The sequence below is a fragment of the Mandrillus leucophaeus genome, unplaced genomic scaffold, assembly GCF_000951045.1.
Source record: "Mandrillus leucophaeus isolate KB7577 unplaced genomic scaffold, Mleu.le_1.0 Scaffold529, whole genome shotgun sequence".
Taxonomy (NCBI): domain Eukaryota; kingdom Metazoa; phylum Chordata; class Mammalia; order Primates; family Cercopithecidae; genus Mandrillus; species Mandrillus leucophaeus.
The window spans coordinates 735837-741593 of NW_012105686.1; positions in this window are offsets into that span (position 1 = coordinate 735837).

Here is a 5757-nt window from a genome sequence, read left to right on the forward strand (position 1 = left end):
CAAATATAACCTCATTAAAAAGTTGACAAAAGACATAAACAGCCACTTCTCAAAAGAAAACATACTGGCAGCCAACAAACATGTGAGAAAATGCTCCACATGACTAATCATCAGAGAAATGCAAATCAAAACCTCCATGAGATACCATCTCACACCAGTCAGAATGGCTAGTATTAAAAAATTTAAAAAACAACAGATGCTAGTGAGGCCGCGGAGAAAAGGGAACACTTATACACAGTTGGTGAAAATGTAAATTAGTTCAGCCACTATAGAAAGCAGTTTGGAGACTCCTTAAAGAACTAAAAACAGAATTACCATTGGGCCCAGTAGTCCTATTCCTGGGTATATCCCCAAAAGAAGATAAATCATTCTACCAGAAAAACACATGCACTTGCATATTTACTGCAACACTATTCACAATAGCAAAGACATGGAATCAAACTAGGTACACATCAGTGGTGGGATGGATAAAGAAAGTGTTCTACATATATACCATGGAATACTACACAGCCATAAGAAAGAATGCAATGTGCTTTGCAGTGACATAGATGCAGCTGAGAGCCATTATCCTAAGCAAATTAACACAGGAACAGAAAAACCAAATACCACACGTTCTCACTTATAAGTGAGAGCTAAACATTGGGTAGTCATGGACATAAAGATGGGAACAATAGACACTTGGGACTAATGAAGGAGGGGTAAGAATTGAAAATCCACCTATTGGGTACTATGCTCACTCTGTGACTGATGAGATCATTTGTATGCCAAACCTCACCATCATGCAATATGCCTACGTATCAAACCCTCATGTATACCACCTGAATCCAAAATGAGAGCTGACATTATACAAATAAAAAGAATAAGAATAATCAAAATACTTTTTTAAAGAGTGGAGTGTTGGGAACTAAGAAAATGAAGATTTTGTTAGAAAATATAGATTGGAGTCATGCATGGATGGACACTCATAATTGCCCCCAAGTAACTTGTCTAAAAAAATTACTGTAAGTGAGAGGAACTTGGAAGCTGAGCCCTGGATATGAGTAGGATTTGGAATAACCATGTTTGAGTTCTAAGGCTTATAAATTGAGATCAAGGTTCTCTAAATGGAAGTTTCAGTGCTATTATGTCCTTCAAGAACTTTAGGAAAACTTGTTGTTAGGACCAAAATCTGTTCATAGAGTTCTATGAGACAGAAGAGGTGGATTTACCCATGGATACACTCATTTTCCAAAGAAGAGAATCAAGGAAACTGCTGTTTTTTATCCAATCTATTGATTACCACTATTTTATGTAGTACCAATGGTAGCAATTACATTTTAATGTAAATCTTTCTTTTCACTTAAAAAATACTTATTGAATAACTGTTTTCAGATTTATTTAGATAGAGATTTTGCCACTATATCATTCCTCATACCATCAAGAGGATTGGTGATTCAGAAAAAATGCTCTACTATTGTCTCCAATATTTTCTTCTAAGTCACTTATACCATCACCTTTGCAATTTTTTTTTTTTTTTTTTTTTTTGAGACCAAGTCTCGCTCTTGTCCCCCAGGCTGGAGTGCAATGGCTCAATCTCGGCATACTGCAACCTCCACCTCCCAGGTTCAAGCGATTCTCCTGCCTCAGCCTCCTGAGTAGCTGGGATTACAGGCGCCTGCCACCACACACGGCTAATTTTTGTATTTTTTAGTAGAGACAAGGTTTCACCATGTTGACCAGGCTGGTCTCTAACTCCTGACCTCAGGTGATCCGCCTGCCTCAGCCTCCCAAAGTGCTGGGATTACAGGCATGAGCCACCGTGCCTGGCCCCGCTTTGCAAATTTTGATGGCAACACTTTTTACTCAATTGAATCACATGATGCTAGATGCTAACCAGCTTCTGTCCAAAGTCATTAAGAAGTTTCTGGTAATTTAATGTGTGGTATCCTGCACAATTAATGAGCCAGTTCACATATGTTACTCATTGCTTTGAAATTTCTTTGATCTATTCCAAGGGATTTGGTGATTTCTCCAGTCTTCAGTTGCATTTCTTAGTACATAGTAGGCAAACCTTTTCCTGTATCTTAGTGACAACATATAATACAGTTTCATCTACTTGTAGGCATCTTCCTTGTGTAGGTCAGGTAATGCATATAGTTATTTCTTTTGCTAGAAAATATAAAACCGGAGTCCCTTGTCCAATGACAAATATACCTTTCTGTTTAGTTTTCACATACAACTTTTCTTTTCAATGAACAATCATAATGTAATTGTGAGGACATCTTAAGTGCACAAATTCAGCATGCATAATGTCAGCAATGCACTAAATGTAACTGATGTAACAAAATAGGAACAGCTGTAACGATTACTGCATATACTAATATACTAATATTAGTGCATGTCCTAATAACTCTTTTTGTGACTGCCATCTGCTAACATTGATTACAGGACACATTTTCATTTCAGAGGTAAAATTTAAAATAAGTACATCTTCTAAATAATGAAATAACATTTTTCATATAAGAATGTATTTTTCATGCTAGGAAATACTACTGTGTGTTAGCTACTTCAAGAGCTGTATCTCTGAGGATGAGAGGGGAAAAGTCATTCAACTTGCCCAAGCTAATGTATTATATTATATCATTGTGGCTATTAAAATGCAAGAAAAAATAAGTAAAACTAGTCAATAAAATAGCATGGAAGGCCCCCAAACAAACCCTGGCACATGTAAGAATCATGTTATGGTAAAGATGGAATCATGAGGCAAGGGTAGTGAACAAATTCAGCTGAAAAAATTAGTTCGCTGTTTGGGAAAAAATTAAATAACCTTTTGTTTCTTACCATACATCAAAGTAAATTCTGGATACATTAAAGATTTATATGAAAAGAAGAAAAATCATAAAATAATTAGATCATCTCTGGTTGCCAAAAGACTGATTAAGCACATTAGCAAAAGAAGAAATAAATATGGTAACATAAAATTAAACACTTCTATACATAGCAAAAGGCCAGGGACAAATAAAAAATATGTTTGCCACATAAATATAAAATGATAGGTTAGTATTTTTAATATATAATGAGCTCTTACAATTTAATAATAAACATATAACCCATAGAAAAATGTATCAAAGAAATTAACAGCAAATTCACAAAAATGCATGGTAATTATAAGTAATAATGAGAATAGCTAAAGCTCAACAATTTTTTAAATGTAAGATAAAATTAAAACAAAAGTTAAGTATTTTTCATCCATCAAGATATTTAAAAACAAAATCCAATAACCACCATAAATGAGAACGTAAAATGAATAGTCTCATTCTCTGCTATAAATCAGTCCATCTTTCCTAAAGCAAAATTTAGATACTTTTCAAATGTATGTTTTCTTTAACAAAATTACCATTATCCTATAAATTCTTTCAAGAATTTATCCTGAGTAAAAATATAGATACGTGCAAAGAGATTTCTATGCAAAAGTATTTATCACAATATTATTTTTGATACTTAAAAATCAGAATCAATCTGTTGGTGTAAAACTAAGCAAATAGTTTAATCTGTTATTAAAAACTTTTTTGATGGAATAATGTACAAGCATCACAGCTTGTCTTTTGTAGACTTTGTAATGACAGAAAGATGATACAACATCTAGTGACAAAATCAGGACACAAAACCATATTCAAAAGGAAATATTTTTAAATGTTGGCAGTACTTACACTGTATAGCAGGTAATTTTGAGTTATTTCTGATACTTTTCTATGCCTAACCAACATTTCTACAATAGCATTATTTTTGTAACCAGGAAATGAGGGGGAAAAAATAGAGCATTTTGGTCAACGTAATAAAAAGGGAAGAGCAACGTATTTTTTTTCTCATCAGATAATACAGATGCTAAATGACACATACCACAGACATTGTTACATACAATTGTGATTTACAATTGTTTTCTGTGCTTGAAAAGATGAGAACATTGTAACCGCTTTGGATCATGAAGAGTAAAAAGACAATATTTTATTGGTAAGAGGAAATTCAATTTAAATACATATTTATATGATTTCACATTATAACTACTAAGTACTTCTGGAATTTAATAGCATTATTTCATAATGCAACATTTTGAAATGAAAATTAGCAGTCTATTATGTGCTAATCAAGGACTCTTGTTATCTAAAGGTTAAGGAAGTACCCAAATAAAAATAAACAAAATGCGTTTTTCCTCAGAAGAGACTAGATATTTTCTTCAGATTCAGAATATAGACAAATTGACACATAACTATAGATAATTTTTACAATAAACCAAATTCTTTCAGTATCAGAATTGAGAATACACCACTGTGTACAGAACTGAAATGATCATACCAAAGTTCTTAGAAAGTTGTCTCTAAGACAAATTAGAGAACAAATTTGTCATCTTTATGAGTATGGCTTTTTCACCCCGTTCCTCCAAGGTACTCCAACTCTGATTACCTTCTCCAGGACGAAGGCAAGAGTCAGCCTACATACTTATTAAAGTGGAAGACATTTCGAACAGCCTGCCACTTTCATCAGTTTGCTATGAAAAACAAAATTTCTTTCGCTTTTTACTAAATCCCTAACACAGCGAGGAAATTCAAAATGTCTCCCTGGAGACTGGAGGTTGAACACTTAGGTGGTGTTTTACTCTACTATCTGACTGTGAAAAACAGTATTTTTTTCCATGGGGGTGGAAAGCCGAATGCACAATTCACCTTTGATTGATGGGTTTATCAATTACATAAGTAGCAGTTACATAAGTAGTGTAGCTTCCCCAATTGTTTTATTAAATGGCAAATACTGTGGAAGGAAGAATGTCATTTCTAGCAAATATGAAACTTTTAAACTGTTTCAAAGTAAAGGAAAATTGAGTGGCAGTTTACCCAGCTCTTATGCTGCAAGATTCAACACACTAAACTTTTTTCCAAAGCTACACAATTTTAAAATGATGTCTGTCCGATTTAATGCGTTTAAGCAAAAGGATTTCCCAAAACATATCTTATTTGAAACCGCTATCCGGGTGGCAGTAACAATGGCATCAATTACAGAAATGTTACTGACAACAAAAACATTCAATTCACCAACAAAGGTCAGCAGTAAATCTCTCTAAAATATGTACAGCACATAAAACTAATGGGTTTGCAACTGTGATTGAAACAGATGTTCATAAAATCAGCATTTAAACATGAAGATACTGTAAAATAAACGAAGATGAGTTTAATTTAACAAGTTAATTCCAGAGCTGAATGGGGGAGAAAATTAACAGAAAGGCATACTCCTCAAAGTGAGATGCATCGCACTGCAATCAAAGAAAAGAGTATTGCAGTGGGCTAACAAACTAGAGTGCATAGGAAGAACTTTGTATAAGGAGTGATTTGAATCTAGCATTTTACCTTATACCTTTTTATCAGGAAATTACTTTGCATTCTCAGATTATAGCAATATAACTTAAAAAGATAAAGGCATTTGGTCAGTTTCCTTTCTTCATCACTTGGAAAAAGGGGAGTCATGTGAACTAATTCCAGTTTTACCCAAACCCCCACGAAAACGAAAAAAATGCTAGGATCATTAACAACTATTATTTTCAAATGCCAAGTTTGGGGGTGCAAAGGCAGCAGTGGAGTTCCCAGAACACCTATGGAATATTTAAAAATTTCTTTCCCAGACAGGTGTGAGCAATTATGCAAGCATCATAAACAGTGCCTATAGCCTGGCTGAGAACAGCCTCCCTGTTTGCATTTTGTTTCTACAAATAAAAGGATGCTGCCAGGG